At 48.4% G+C, this 16,915-nt stretch overlaps 1 protein-coding gene across 2 annotated transcripts in view; it reads left to right on the top strand.

Moving 5' to 3' along the window:
• The window catches only part of LOC105188024 (uncharacterized), a 64,525-nt gene that overhangs the window by 23,236 nt on the left and 24,374 nt on the right, over positions 1-16,915 (top strand). The window lies entirely within an intron of this gene.

The raw sequence follows: 16,915 nt of genomic DNA, 5'->3' as shown, positions 1-16,915 counted from the left end.
TAAAAGAACATATTCATGCATGTGTTAAATGTAATCGTTTGTATGTGTGTTAATGGTCAGGTGTATTAAAATAACACGCTTTCAGTGTGTTATGAAAGTATATTAAAATAACACACCTCAAATGTGTTATGAAGGTATATCAAAATAACATACCCCAAGTGTTATGTGCAATGTGTTATGAAGGTGAATTGAGCAACATTGCAAATCCAAGTGTGTTATTTTGAAATGCGCAAGCGTGTAAATGAGTGAATCCTTTTTTACACATTTCTTCCGTTTTAAGTCACGCGTTATTTAACATGTTACGTTTAAACATATACGTTTGAACATATTAAACGTATTAAATAACTGTGAAAAATGTGTAAAAAGAGATTCAGTCATTTATATGTTTGTACGTTTCAAAATAACACACTTAGATTTGCAATAAATTAATTAAATTAATTAAATTGATTAATTAAAATAATTTGCATTAATTTGTTCAATAGATACAATAATTTTTTGAAGGCGAGTAATTGCCGATTTGTGTTTTTCTCACATGTATTTTTTTTTTAATACACTATGTGTGTTCATCTAACCGTGTGTTAACAAAATTAGTGTGTTATCATGAACACATTACTAGTGTGTTACGTGACTTGGTGTGTTATCCAATATATCATCCAAGTGTGTTCTCAGTGTATTTCAATTATCATTCTGTGTCTAAATAACACGTTCTGACGTGTGTCACGGGATTGTTGAGGAAAAGTAACACGTTTCTGTAGTGTGTTACATGGTGTGTTACAGATAAGTGTGCTATTAAAATATACTTTTGTCACAGAAAACGAATTATTTTGACGCACTTAACGCACTTAACACTAACACTCAATTTTAACACACATATTCCGATGCCTAGTTTTACAGTGTTATTTTGACACATTAGCTGGCGTTAAGGCACTAAGTGCGTCAAAATAATTCGTTTTCTGTGATAAAAGTGTGTTTTAATAGCACACTTATCTGTAACACACCGTGTAACACACTACAGAAACGTGTTACTTTTCCTCAACAATCCCGTGACACACGTCAGAACGTGTTATTTAGACACAGAATGATAATCGAAATACACTGAGAATACACTTGGATGATATATCACACTTGGATAACATACCAAATCACGTAACACACTAGTACTGTGTTCATGATAACACACTAATTTTGTTAACACACGTTTAAATGAACACACATATGCGTATTAAAAAAAAAATACATGTGAGAAAAACACAAATCGACAAAAATGGCAATTACTCGCCTTCAAAAAAGTATTATATCTATTGAACAAATTAATGCAACAATAACTTTGCTTTCATGTTATTACAGACTAAATCATTAATTATATGTTATATTCATTATTATATGTTCAAACGTAATATGTTAAATAACGCGTGACTTAAAATGGAAGAAATGTGTAAAGAAGATTCATTCATTTACACGCTTGTGCATTTCAAAATAACACACTTTTGGATTTGCAATGTTGCTCAATTCACCTTCATAACACACTTGAGGTGTGTTATTTTAATATACCTTCATAACACACCGAAAGTGTGCTATCTTAATACACCTAACCATTAGCACACATAAAAACGATTGTATTTAACACATACATAAATATGTTCTTTTAACATACATATATGTGTTAATTTAATTTGCTGATTTTGTATGTCTAAAGTGGAGATACATACTTTAATACACGCTTCAAGCGTGTTATTGTAACACACTTCAGTTTACAGCGGTAGTTTGACAGTGTAGCCGCATTCGCCGGCTGGCGAAAAACGGAACCTCGGAGAGCGCAGCTCCTGCCGATCCTCGGCGGGGATTCTAATCGGAATCACGCGCGTACGTGTACGCGCGACGACGCGACGCACGGCAGCTACTCCCCGCGTGACGTGCGTTACGTCGCGAGATAGACGTCGGTAACCGATACCAACTGGGTTTACGTTAGGCACGATATTGCGTCTTATCTGCGCTACTAAATACCCTCACGGTGTACCGATACACATCCTGTCTCAATAACGAATCGCGGCCCGGCCTTACATCCGTTAGCGAATTATCAGGCGGCGGCGCGACGGAGCGAGAGCGCGGCAACGGCGGCGGTCGACCGGTGCATTCTTGAAATCCGAGAGACGTCGTGACGTGTGTCGTTCGTGACGTCGGTGCGTGATGTGGGCGGCGAGCCACGCTCGGTCACGGTTCGCGCTTCTCGGCGAAATCCCTTCGGCGCCCACGCGGCGAAATCGAAAGCTCGCGATCGACGCGCTCGTTCTCACCCGCACGTTCGTCCCCGCCGCATTCCGTCGCACTCGCGACGGCGAGCCGCTTTGCTAGCCTGGAATTATCGGCGATGTCGATTGTCGCGGCAGGACCCAACACGCCGCCCGGTAACGTGATCTATCACGCAACATTGGTCGCGGGCGGCACCGCACTGACGTCAAACTTTACGGAAAGGTCAGCGCGCGACGCCGCCGTTCCGACGTAATCGGTCGCGAGCCGCGTTATTATTTAATAGCGTTTTAATGAAGAGCGCTCGGCGCGCCGGCAATGCGAGCGAACGGCCGCTCGTTGATCAGCCGCGATCGCTGTCGTATCGAATGCTGGCGATAATGAGAGCGATTAGGGGCGTGCGAGGCGACAGATACGAAAAGCAGAGCCGCGCGCGATAAGACGAGAGAGCCGAGGAGCAGCGCGCGCGAAACGTCGTCGATGTGTGTTGGATCGTACATGCGTCCGACTGCGAAGTCGAGTCGCGAGCCGCGACCATTAGGGAGTACGAGTCGCGCGTACTGCTCGTTTAATTTTCCTCGCGAGTCGTTTGCCTTGATGCGCCGATCATTTCTTCTTCGTCGCCGGCGCAGCGCGGCGGGAAACGCGGCAGTAGACCTCTCGCAGATGCGCCAACGCTGCGCTCACCGGCATGTACGCTAATCAAGCGTGTCTTTCATCGTCTCTTGCGGACTCGCGGATAAAAAAAGCGCACGTCGTGCCAGCTTGTTTATACCGCTTACGACGCAGCTCGACGTGTATGAGATTCTCGCTGCGACCCGGTAATGCGAGAGAGAGAGAGAGAGAGAGAGAGAGAGAGAGAGAGAGAGAGAGAGAAAGACTTGCCGGCTTTTGGTTGTAAATAATTAGCCGAGTAATAATTTTATTCATTTTATCCGGTAGATTATTAATTAAATACAAAACACTTGGTAGAGAGGGGATTTTAGGATGTCGTATCGCGCTTCTTATCGTGGTTTCCCAGAAAATTTTTTTTATTTCGGCGGATGGTGCCTTCCGACTGCGAAAGATATCTCTTGCTGACTGATAAGATCTGCGGTTAACTTTGAGATATTATTTCTCTGTTTTTCTTTTTTTTTTTCGATAGACTTGCTTCGAATGTACGCTAATAGACGATCAAAGACGTGTCTTCTGATCGTCCCAGACAGGACTCACAGATGAAATGAAAAAGTATGTGCATCATGCTCTCAGTGATCCGATAATACGAGACTCGTCGACTTAATAATTCATGTCGACTTCATAATTAATAATAACCCAGCGGGATGTATAAAATACATGGCGAAAGAAACCTAGAATGTTACATTCTGCCTTTTCTCGATAAATTTCATCTGCTCGCGCAAGAAATCTTTGATCTGCGATCCTCAAAGCTTCGGAGCGTTGTATCATTCTTTCCTCACGCAAAGATCCTTAATTTCGACGGACGACGGCGTCCGCTCGTGAAGTATATCTCGGTGACGAATATTACGTGTGGTTGGTTAACTTCGAAGTACCAACACTTCGTTCTTCTTAATGAACTTTCTTCGAACGACGAAACGTCCTTACGACGAGTTGACCTCGTACTTCAGAGAAACTTCAGCAAGTCATTCGGTTAACAGGCGGATGCGTGCGCCCGGAAGAGCCGGGCGGCGGATGGCCGAAATTGACCCCCAGGATCGCTTTCTCAGAAAGTAAATCTAAAAGTAAGGGTGTCATCGAGACGCCACGAATATCGTTCGCATTGACCCTCGGAAACCGCGCGGCGGGCTAACGTCGCGCATCCTCCGCGTGAATAATTGAGCACAGGTCACTTGCGGTCTTCTTCAGCGTCGCCGCGATCGCGTACGCTCACTCGAGATCGCGAGTGAGCGAGACTGAGTCGTGTCCAACGAGTGAGCGCAATAATCTGTTTACAAAAATCGTCCTTACGACACGACGCGCGCACGCTCCCGCGGGTAATACCCGGCTATTTCGGGCAATTCGGGAATTACCGGCGAATTCGGCCGGGCAATGGCCTTGAATTCGATCAGCAGCTCGCTGTTGTTCCTCGCTGTTGTCGGTAGAGCGACAACGTGACAAGCTCGGGCGACCTTCTCTCGCCGTCGCTCGCTCTCGTGAGAAAGTCGAGACGGAGAAGTCACAATGTGGCGCAACATCTCGCGCTCGCAGACGCACCCTGTTGCAGACCGAGTGTCGCTCCACTTTCGCGAAAATCCGCGTCCGCGCGGCGTCTCGTCCGCGAGTTTTCCCTCGTTCCTCCGCTCGACTCGGCACACGCATTCCCCGCTAACGATCGCCCGGCGTACGCACATCGCGCAGATATCCGCGCTTTCTGTATTCAAGGCGCCGCGAGGCACACGTCACGGTACCAATTGAAATGCACCATCGAAACTGGAAACCCACGAGATCGAATGAGGCGATACCGCGTGTATGTATTATATGCACGGCCGCGCCGTATATGAAGTCGCGTCCTGATTCGACGCGAAGTCGCCGATGGGTAGTTGAAGACGCCGCAACACGGAGGAATCCCCGCGAGCGCCGCGAGCTGCGGAGCTGACGCGCGGAAGAACACTGTGACCGTCCGGGTGGGCCGAAACTTCCCAAGACTCTCTGATTTCGCGAGAGTCAGCTGTTTTCCCTCCGCTTTTTCAGCGGTTCGCCGAAAGCTCGATGAGTAGCGTGATGAACTCGTCGTTACTCACCGCGAAGCACCATGAAGCTTCAAATCCGCGATGTTGCGCGCGTCACGCAATGCGCGGATCTACATCGCGCGGTTTTCGCGGACTCGACACGAACTGTTTTCGATCGAAGAAATCGCCGGTCGACTTGCTTACCGCGATTGCTGAGTGTCGCAGCCGACCAGTTGCAACGATCAATAAATGATTACCTATAATCGTTAAATATATTTATATTATATTAATTATCTATATTGTAGCTGTAATAAGTATGAAATATATAATTATTAAATTATAATCAATAAATAATGTTTCGACGATACGAAAGACACGTCGCAGACGTGTCAATAGACGCAATCGCACATCGAAGCGCGCAAAAAGAGACACATTTATATAGCGTAAAATCCCCATCGACAATCGATCTTCTGGACCGACGAAAGTGCCGATCGGTCGATCGCGATCAATATAATTTTTTTTACGCTACATATTCTCTCGCTCGCTCAATGCGCCGGTCTCGTCCGGCACTCGTCGATACAAAAGTACAGTCGCCTCGTGACACAATTGGAAAATCCTGGCAAGGTTCTCTCTCATAGCGCGCGCGCGCGCGCTGTAGTTACCCGCTTAGAATAGTGAAGGATCTTTCCTCGTAACTTACCGGCGAGGCTTTCGAGAGGGAGAAGTTGAGAGAGAGAGAGAGAGAGAGAGAGAGGGAGAGAGAGGGAGAGAGAGAGAGAGAGAGCGACGATGTTCAACGATCGTTAGCAGGAGTTTCCACATGTGTCACGGCGCTTACACGCTTCTGAATCGATGAACCTTATCAATTAATTACGTTCGAGCATATCGTGAGACGTGTCAGCGTGCAGTTTACTTAAACTTGACATTTTTTTTTGTATTTTGATTTCTCGGTCTTGCTGATCCGAACCGCAGCAATTCTGCGATCGTACGTTACGATTGCATGAGGCGAAAATTTTCAAATTATTAAAGGGCTTTGTAAAACAGACACACACATACGCACACGGTATCAATTTTTGCGCATACCATATTGATGAGTGCCGCGCGAGGGTGCGGTAAGTGCAACGTAACTGCGAGTCGGCCTTTAGTGACAAAACAGCCGATAATTATGCAAGCCAAGCCCGCGGGATGATCTAATATACCCGGTCGGCATTAGAGCCGTCTTACAAACGTCTCCCTCTCGTCCCCCCATTTCGTCTCGTCTTCGCACGGCGTGGCGCGATCACGCGCTAAAAATAATAGCAGACGGTTACAACCAGACAAGACGAAGGCGTGTGGGAATCGGAGATTAGAGGAAGCACCGGCACCTTAAGGGTTGATTCACGCTCGCCGAGCGAAACCGTAAGGTCATTCGCATTTCGGTTACGCACGGACGAATTCGATATTCGTGTCATATCGCGTGTCAGAGGACAGATAGGACACGCAGTAGAAATAATGTATAATTTAATGCGAAAGAGAAAAGAAGAAGAGAAGAAGAGAACAAGCGGTGGAAATAATTTTAGAAAAGTTACCAAGTAAAGAATAATTGCAGAAACAATTTGGTGAAAATTAAAAGGTGCAGTTTTGCAAATCGATATATAAATTATCACACGTCGAGTTGCATGATGGCGTGTGAAATTGGCGTGCCGTTGGATTTTTTATTACTCACAAATCGACCCGTGCTCGCAGTCGATACTTTATCTGCGGTCTTGCCGCGGCTTTATTTTCTCGCTGGCGGCTTTATTGCGCGAGATTCGCGATATCGGTGTGTAAGTATATGCGAATACCGCCCCGTAATTCGATGTCTGGCAATCGTGACCGCGGATGCACTTTAGGTCCTAGAGATGCATCCATCTCCCGCGACGTACTTGAAATCAACCGAAATAGCACGCGGGGCCGGGCCAGCGGTTTGTCTTGAAGCCGACAGTGTGGTGTCGAGAGTCAAGGCCCAGCGGGAAAATTTCAGGCGAATTCGACCGGAACCAAAGCGAGATAAGGCGATTGAATGTGCGAGAACGAATTTCAGTTCAGGTTGAGAGTCTCTCGGTCGATTGATGTTTCCGGCTGATGTTGCGATGTCTGTGCTTCATTACATTGTATAACCGGTATATGGAAGCGGCGAGAATTGAGCGCAACGTCATGCGTCAGGAGAGACAAAAGATCGGTAGCATAGACAACACGGTGGAATTTACATACAAAGATTAACGCGCCGATGACTGGCCACCTTCGAAGATGGCGAGTTTTCTTTAATCTCCAGACGGGATTCTTAATTTCCTATTTAATGTCTCAGCGCACGAAGCGCGCGCTAGTGATTGACAATCGTCATGAATATCGCTGTCCGCGATCGCGGTGATGGATCTCTTCTATACACGTGGCCACGCGGTTTAATTACGAAATCAAGGACCCCTCGGAGAGGATCTCTCTCGTCGACGCGCTCCGCCTGTGGCGAGTCCTGTGACATTTCGAAGACGCACGATGGTCCCTGATCTTGTACGAGTATGTTCCCTCTTGCTCTTCTGTCTTGTTATTTGTGGAAATTTTATCGACCGCTCGGTGCACTCGACGTGCGTCGAACGTCAGCGAGAAGTATCGTGGACGGTTGATCCCCGGTTTAATCGACCGCGCGCGTATTTTACGCGGTACACACTCGAACTCGCTGGTACAATCGATTGATTCTCGTGCAATCTATATATGATGAACTTCGCATTACCATGCGAATTGATCACCGGAGATAAATAATCGTCGGTCGGGAGAGAGACCGAGAGAGAAAGAGCGAGGGCGAGGGAGACGGAGGAAGGGAGGGTGCCGGTGAATAGTCTCGATTCTAAAAATTCGCGTCGCAGTCGAGAGAAGACGCGCTCGGTCGTAAGCGCGGGAAAAAAATCCTTGCCTTTGCTACATAAACAAATGGAGTTCACAATAGCGGGTCGTGAAGTTGCATCATCACGCGAGCGCCGCGTCTCCGACAGGACACCGACAGAAAGTAATTACGCGATGATGGATGATCGATTTGTCTCGCAATCGTAACAAATAACAAATATGGGGCTTCCCGATGACTATGGTGAGAGCAAAAGTCGACGCGAGTTTGTACTCTGATGTATCGGTAACGTGTCGCGCGCACCCTTTTGTTTTGCACGTCGCGCATCGTCTTGACGTCTTGACGTTGACTCGCGGATGCGCAGCCAAGAGACCTCGATTTATCTTCGGGAGCCCGGAGTTTCCCAGCGGCCGACCGTCGCACTGCCGAAAACCTCACATGGCATGTCGCTGATCTCGCGGCCTCGCGCAACTCGTCGACACGCGCCGAATGCTCGTGTCGTCGTCGATGATCGCGCAAAGACAGCGTGCACCTATCCCAACGAGCAAGAGTGACGGAGAGAAGGGGAGAGAGGGAACGAGAGAGCCCGTTGATTGAACACCGGAATAAATGAACGCTGACATCGCGCTTCGAGAAATTTTCAAGTCTGCCCGCCGCCTTCAGACCGGTAAGCCGCGCTCCCTCTCGCGACGTACGCGGTGCGAAGCGAAGAAGCGTATCGCATGACCGAGGCGACAGTTTGTGCCTTTTGTCTTCGGCATTGCAATAATTGCGGACGATCGTATCGTATCGTTGGGTTGTGCGACGAGCAATCTTGGATTTTTCAAGTAAAACGAGGAGACAATTGCGCTTATTTCTTCATTTATTTAAATGGGAAAGATATCCCTTTGGCGCGCACACACAGGATAATAAACAAGGCACGAAGAGGGAAGGGAGAAAGAGAAGAAGAAGGAAAAATTTAGAGAAAAATTTTAGCGGCATGAAAATGTAACCACTTTGTTGTACCTTTGTTATACCTGAAAGATCCAAAAGAATTTATTACGTAACCCGATGCGACGAATGAACAAAATTAATTTGCACACTGTGCAAGAAGGAAACGACATCGCACTGTCCGAAATTCGCAATCTGCGCAGTTCCCGATTTTGTAGCTTGCTGAACTTCTCCCATTCGATTCGTCTCCCTGTCAGAAGCACCGCTTGAAGTCTTCCGTCTTAACTTCATCCGGTAGAAGATCCCATCTAGAGGTAGACGCACGTTCTACTTGAACGTTGAACAGATTTGTCGCAAAATATCATGAGACAGCTTTGACCTGATCCTTGTTTTCACTGCTACCTCGCTATTTCAATTCTTCTGTCCTCGTCGACTTTTGTCGTCCGGCATACCCGAACATTGAACATCGATACAAGATAAATTGCATACGAGACGACGGGAATGGGCTCTGGGTGGTCTCCACATGGTCGAAATTTCAAGCAGTACGGGCGAAAGACGCGCGAGAGGGGCGAACGAAAAGCGAAGGAGAAATGAGATAAAGGGAGAGCAAAAGAGAGAGACGCGGCCCTCTATCGGGTCCCGACGTGCCTTTCGTACCCGTGGAATGTGGCCGATGTCTCTATCCGCTTCTTCTTGCAACCGTCGCCATCGCGGGGACCACACCAATCGATAATTGCCTCTTTCGAAAAATTGCCCCCCGCCCTTTCCACTTTCAGCCGGCCAAACGCCGCTTTTTCAGCGCGCGCGCCCGTACGCGCTCCGAATGCGCTCGCTCGCGTAATGCCGCGCGCGAAATCCCAACCGGTTGCTACCTCGCGATCCTCGCGCGCTCCTCGCCGAGATTACCGTGCCCGAGCGAGTACAACGAACTCCATCGGCGGACACCACGAGGCGCGATCGGTGATCTAGCCTGTTGCCGTTTACGCCGGTGTTCGCCGATTCGTCACTGAGTGGAGCTAAGCTTGTCCGCAGCTTGCGAAATGCCGCGAATACTCAGCTTAACGAATTCTAACTCCAAGGCACACCAAGCCCTCGGATACCTAAATGCTTAAACCCGGACACCTTTGTACATATTAACGTCTGGCCGTGAAATTCGTTGCCGATCGGCTGAAGTAGCGCGCAATAGTGGAAAGGAAACGTGAAGAAAAGACCTTTCCCATATGTTGCACGAAAGATCCTCTACTGGGGAACTGTCCGAACCGCTCTTCTGACATTTCTTATGAAAAGTTCAAGAGCAAAGGGTTTAAACTAGGATCGCGGTACATTCCTATTCGCAAGCTCTTGTTGGTTCTTTTCCTATAATTAAATATGCAGCAACCCTTGTTTCTTTTTTCTTCCTTTCTTTATTGAAGATTTCGGCAAGCGCGCGCGCGCGCGAGAGAGAGAGAGAGAGAGAGAGAGGGAATGTGGAGTGTTAAATATAGCGCCTGCGACTGCGACAGGTCGCCTCACCAGTGGCTTCGTTAATGACTCAAAATCTCGCGCGATTCTTCCAGAATTAATGTCGTGATTCATCACGCAATCCAGAGCGCCATGCCAAATATGTAAATAGTCTTAAACGTGACATAAGCGACGCTTATGACACCGTTACGATCGGAAGCCTTGATACACTGAGAAAAATATCCGAAATATCCGATTGTTAATTTCATTATCCGATCAAATATCCGGTGTATTTAATCGGATATTTGATCGGATAACAAAATTAACAATCGGATATTTCTGATATTTTTCTCCGTGTACGGATCGGGGGGGGGGGGGAAGCGTAAATTATTATTATTATCATATCATCCGGAAGGGTCTTACTCGAAGTAAAATTCTCAGTAAGCCCCGCATATTTTACGATTAGGGTGACGAACGCTACTGATGGTCGCGCGCGCGCGCGCGCGAGAACCTCAAGCGGGCCGCCTCGACAGATTTCGACCGCGTAATACGGACATATATGGCATTATTTGATCACGTGCGCACGGCGGAAGTGAATAATCAAGTGCCTCCATGAATTCCTAAAATCGCGTTCGTACACGGGATTACGTGTCGTTACGTTCCGCTGTCGTCACAATTTTCGCCTCCATTTTTCCGCATGGGCTCATTATCAATGAGGGATCGCCTTAGGAAAGGATACGACACAGAGTCGATTGTTTCCTCGCCGTGATATCGCGCGGACAAGATCCGTCCAAACGCCTAACGCGTCCCGCCTAAAACTGCGGGACCTTTGCCACATCAATCGCCATTTTTGATATCAAAGGTGTCGAGGAATTAACGGAGGAGAGATCTGCTTAGTTTGCGAGCACTGATGGGTTAAATCTGATTAGAGATCATCCGCGAGTCTTGTTATTGCCTTTCAGGTGCAAAAGTGTTCATTTACCTTCCCAGTTTTTTTTCTCGGCCGATTAAACGTATAAAATGCACCGCTATATAAATCTGAATAATTTTTACGAGAAACTGTGCATACCGATCATTTCTGACCGCTTGGTTAAGCATTTCCGGTTCAAAGCACAAATCCAAGATAAAAAGGTACTTATGGAGCCGAGCCGACGCATCCGACACGTGGGTGTCTCGGAGTCACGTTGGATGATTTTCGAGTTGCGTCAAGCTGAATGAACGAGCAGCGAACAGCGAATGTTCATACTCACGTTTGTCCATCTCTTCCCGACTTGGCGAGCCGAAAGGAGATAAACGGAACGCGAACGCGAACTTGTGAACATTCGCGTTCGCTGTTCGTTCGCTCAGTGTACACCCGGCTTTAGCCGAGTCCGCTCGTTCGTTCGTCCGTCGACGAGTGAAGCGTAATAAACGCTCTGTATTCTGTGTACGTGTATTTGTCACGTAACGCATTACCATCGCACGCTGCATTTATATGCGCGCAACAACACACAGCCGCGATATTAACGATCGTCGTTAGCGAAAACCAGGCTTCGATTACGCACAAATAAATCTTCCTCTCTTTTCGCGTCGCCGGGAACATCGGAACGGATATGTGGCCGCGGACGGGTACACGTGTACCCGATACACATCACCCGTTGCACAATTTTGAGCCTCGCCTTGAAAGAAACGATCCCTCTCTCTCTCTCTCTCTCTCTCTTTCTCTCTCTCTCTCTCTCTCCCTCTCTCTCTCTCTCTCTCTCTCTCCCTCTCTCTCTCTCTCTCTCTCTCTCTCTCTATCTATCTATCTATCTCTCTCTATCTCTCTCTCTCTCGTTTTCCATTCCGCGGCGCGGCGCGGTGCACGTGTTCGCCGTTGCGCGCAATTCCCGCGATTCTCCTCTTGTGTTTCCATCGAAGTGATTATCGGCCATGATGATGGGCATTACGCGTTGATGCGTGACTATGAGCACGTAATGGCCAGGCCGCGACACGAAATTAGACTAATTTCCATAAGTAACGAGTCCTATGTGTCAATCTTGCAGAAAACGGTGTGGATGGATTCGTCACACACACGCGACCGCGGCGTGCGTATCGCGCGCGCGCGCGCCCCGCTTTTCGGCGGAAAACGCGCGCGATTCCAGCGAGAAGCTATGATCGCGTTTGACTCATTAATTAAGCAGGACGTCCCGCACTCGCCGCGCTCGCTCCGTTCCTCCGCTCCCCCTCCGCCGCTGCGCTTCTCTTTTCCTCGCGGGCGGGCCACGCGACCGGCCGCGCGTTTTCTGCGTAAAGTCGCGGCCCAGTCACCACTTAACCTCCGCTCCGACCCCGTAAATTGTAAATTTAGACGGAAGGAAATGCGTACACGCACGTAAATGCCTGGAAGTGCGCGGCATATATTGTCGTCACGAATCACAGTCGGTAGTTTCTCGAGTTGTAAGCCCGTCCATCTTGCGCGAGCGGTTCCGTATTCCGCAGGCGTAGGTCGTCAAGCTGCACGATTTTATCTAACAATGCATTTTTCTCCTGCTACCAGTAACAACTTTCTCTGCAATATAAATTTGGACAAACTACTCTGCGGACGATCGTGACATTTGCCCAGGAACAATAACGCTTCTAACGTCTACGGGTGAAGAATTAGAAAAAAAAACGGCGCTCGTACGTAGCGTTGTACTTTTGCTTTCATCTCGATTGAGTTTAAACGCAGCTGAAAATCGCGGAGGGATTAGGAGGAAAATCGAAATCGCTCTTGGCCGGAAAAAGGAAACCTCAGCTCGTGTAACTGACCACGGGGAAATTCGTGACGAGAGGTCATGATTTATTACCGCGGGCCGACAAATTCCTCTGAATGTTCGACTGTGTTAAAACTCAATCGAGATGAAAGCAAAAGTATAACGCAACGTACGTTTTCTCTAATTTTTTACCCTTAGACGTTAGAAGCGTTATTGTTCCTGGGCAAATTTCACGATCGTCCGCAGAGTAGTTTGTCCAAATTTATATTACAGAGAATGTTATTATTGTATTATAGTAAGAGAAAAATGCATCGTTGGATAAAAATCATCGAGACAAAAAATGTTTCTGCGCCGTCAAGTTCTTTGCACGCGACATTTGTGTCCAAAATGGTCACTTTTGCAAATTTCCATAATTGATCGACCGGAAATTTCCTACAGGCAATTTCTCCATTTGCATAGCCGAAATTTCCATTCGTCGACTCTCATTCTTCCTCAGCAGATGGAAAATTCAGTCACACTAACCGAGTTGTTTTATATATGCGGTAATTTCGCCGCTTTTTATTTTATTCGACCACGATAAGCTTCGACGCGATGAGTAACAGAATCGCTTCTGCGAGTTGTACAACATGCCGTGCGAAGAACGCCAAACTTTATGACGAAAGTAATCGCTGAGAATGCGGAAGGACGTTTGTGACTCGCGCGCGGCGATTCTCAGAACGATAATCTGTCAAAGTTCAAACGAGAGATCGCCCGCCACGGTGAACAATGCCTTCACGATGGCGAACATCTCGCGTACATTTTCCGATATCCGGCGCGATGTCATTCTCGCCTACCCATTAAGAAATCACGTACGTTCGGCGAAGGCGTCTGCGCCGTATCAGGCGCGATAAAAAGAGAGAAATGGCAGAGCAAGGTGCAAGACAGAGTACATTTTTACGCGAGCCTGAAATGTAACATGCGAGTGGAATGCGAGATTTCGCAGCGTGAACCAAAGGTCAGACTTTTCATTCGTCGGAAACAAACTCGCACGACAGTTCGTTCAACGCGCGTCATCGGTAAATCTTATGGACGCTTCGCCTAAATTGAGAAACATTATTTCCAACAAGTATATATTTATCCCGGAGGCTAAATTCCGTACCGCTGTGTGCGCACGCGCTCGCGTATCATTTGCGTCATATGCACGGAGTTTTTAATCAAACTGTCATCTTTCCTTATATCGTCCCATCGCGTCGTATCATAAGCACGTAGTGCCATCGCATAATGCGTGATCTCACACGGACAAAAGCCGCGAGGGCGGTCACGTAGAGCACATTCTTCAAATTAAGATGCGCCTCCCGATACAATGTGTCACTCGCGCGCGCGCGCGTACACGCTTCTTTATCAACTAAATACGCAAAACGACGCGCGAGCGAGTGAATCAAGTATTTGTAAGTACCGATCACACACATACACACACACACAAACACACACACACACACACACACACACACCAAAGCATCGAGTAAAAATTATTTGTGTCATTCACACGTGTCACGTTTATGCGATATTGTGTCATACTCGAGCGTACACCTTTCTCCAAAAAATATAAATAATACCTCGCGGAATTTATATTGAAACGTGAGACGCATCGTTTTGTTTGCATTTTCGATGAGTTGGTTTTTAAATATCCAAGTACTGGGAGCAAGAATTATCTATACAGTTTAGGTGTGACCGTCGTGCATGTGTGAGTGAGTGAGTGCGTCGTAGTCGAGTGTTTCTGTTAAAAAAAAAAAAAAAAAGAAAAAAATATATACATAAAAATATCTGATTGAAGTTATCGTGAAAGAATGACGGGAGAAGCACATAATTGTTTCTATCATTATTTCAATCTTCAGCGATTTTACTCGTTCGCTTCACAGCTGCGCCGTGCGCGAAAGAGCAAACGATCCTAAAAGAAGGACAATCTCGTCGTTTTTACGATCGAAGAGTGACGTTAAATGCTAGATAGGAGTCATCGCACATCGCAGATTCTATGAATGAATTCCACGCGTCATTCACACGACACCCAGCATCCGTTCCCAATGGTGTACGTCGTCTTATTAACCTAGGTCATTTATCGGCGGTCGTCTCATTCCTCACCCTCCACGTTGTCTTATCAATAATGCCACGTGATTTTCATCGGCTGCATTCGTGTGACGAGCGTCTCTCTCTCGAGTTGTACCGACCTATAATAATAAATGGTGTCTAATTCCGTCCAAACTTCAATTAGCTCCGTTCTCTGAGCGCTTTTATTAACAACGACCAGCCGGACATCGTAAGGGGAGAAACGCCGCGAGTAATTGGAAAATCACACAGCGCGGTGGTCGACCTCACGAGGTAAGGTCCGTTCGTATAAGAAAGGCTCCGACTAGAGCGCGCCGATTGACAGAGGATCCTTCTTCCTCGCCGTTTATCGATCGATTGCGTTACACGACGCAATGACGGTGACACCAAAACCCACAAACTTGCTTGGTTCCGCGTGCTTTCCACTCGTAGGCCCAAAGTCGACGTAGAAATGATGCAGCAGACGCGACATGTTACACGGCCACCCTCTTCTCTCGAAAACTTTCTCCCGCTTTAAGTCGACGAGCAGCTTCCTCAACACGTCGGATAAATCGCCGGATAAAAGGGAGGAAAAGAAGAGGAAATTGAGGAAAATGCCAAGTCACACCTCAGGCAAACCAACGGGCAGGAGGAAACGTCGCTGGAAGAGGAGTTTTCTTCTCCAACAGTCCATTTATTGTAACGGACGCGTCGACGCGTGGTTACGTAACGCGACGTGGTTACGTTGCGTGCGAATTAATCCTGTTACGATAGTTCATTAAGTTCCTCTTCTCGCGATCCTGCGGTCTGGAGCCCATTGTTACCGCATCCGGGCGGGATCTTCGTCGAAGAATATTCGCCAGTCGCGGTCCTATGCGCTTCGGCAAGAAGCGCCGTTCTGGAAAGAAGCAGCAGCCCTCGCGACGCCGACGGTGGCGCGGCGGCGCGAAGAAGCGCGCCTTGTGAGAGAGTTTCGCGGGTGCTTCTCCCAAGTTCAGCCCACCTTGCGTACACCAGACGTACGTAAGCATTTGAGAGCTAGTGAAAGGGAACGTCATCGTTATGACTTCAAGTGGGAGGCAAAAGAGGATACGGACGCGCAGCTTCGCGGGTGGGGGCGGGGGGGGGGAGGGGGAACGCCGCGCACCGCTCACGGTGGGAAAAGCGGCGGAGGAGAGGTCTCCTCTCTTGGACCGCTCGGAAATCTCTCCTCCTCGTCCTGGGAAGAGGGAAGAGGGAAAAACGAAGAAAAGGCGACTCATGCCGCGCGGCGCGGCCGCGCCGCCCGTGATCGATTTCGTCGCGCTGCGCCCGCGAGAGAGGAGCCGTCCCGCGTGAGACATTTCGCGGTGGCCAATTAGAGGCGCGATTGAAGAACGGAGCGAGCTAACGAATTAACGGCGACTCACCGGGGCCGCTAATTAGCGGTCGCGCGCGATAGGTGCTAACTCGAGGCGCGAACTTTTCCGGCGCGACCAATGACGCGAGCTGCGCCGCTTCGCCGGAGACAACGCTCGCTCGCGAGGAAACGCGCGCGCCGCGACGGAGGCGTGCTCGCGCGTCGCGTCCTCGTGATTAGTTCGGCCCAAGAGCGGACTTTGCTTCTCGCCGCGCGACACCGCGCAGCGGGATCAATCTGGCGCCGACGTGGTCGCGTGAGGTCGCACGACGTAATAATTACTGTCATCGTTATCGTCATCATCATCATCATCATCATCATCGTCTGCCGTTGCTGTTGCGTCTACAGAAACGTACATATGCGCGCACGCACGCGCGCGCGCTCTGACGCAGTCACGCGTCGAGGAATCGCGCAGCCCACTATCATTAACGCCGTTCATCAATGCCAGCAGCTCCTCGCTCGATGATCGCGAAAGCCGATGCTGCGGAGACGCTGCCGTTGCGCGCGGGATTCTTAGCGGGGGATAACGAATGGTGTAACCTCCTCGTCGACGGCAACAATTAGCGGAGTCGCGCACGCTGTTGACGCACGCGCCTTCGTCTCCCGA

The sequence above is a fragment of the Harpegnathos saltator genome, unplaced genomic scaffold (genome assembly GCF_003227715.2).
Source record: "Harpegnathos saltator strain DR-91 unplaced genomic scaffold, Hsal_v8.6 scaffold844, whole genome shotgun sequence".
Taxonomy (NCBI): domain Eukaryota; kingdom Metazoa; phylum Arthropoda; class Insecta; order Hymenoptera; family Formicidae; genus Harpegnathos; species Harpegnathos saltator.
This window is presented reverse-complemented; position numbering and strand designations above follow the sequence as displayed.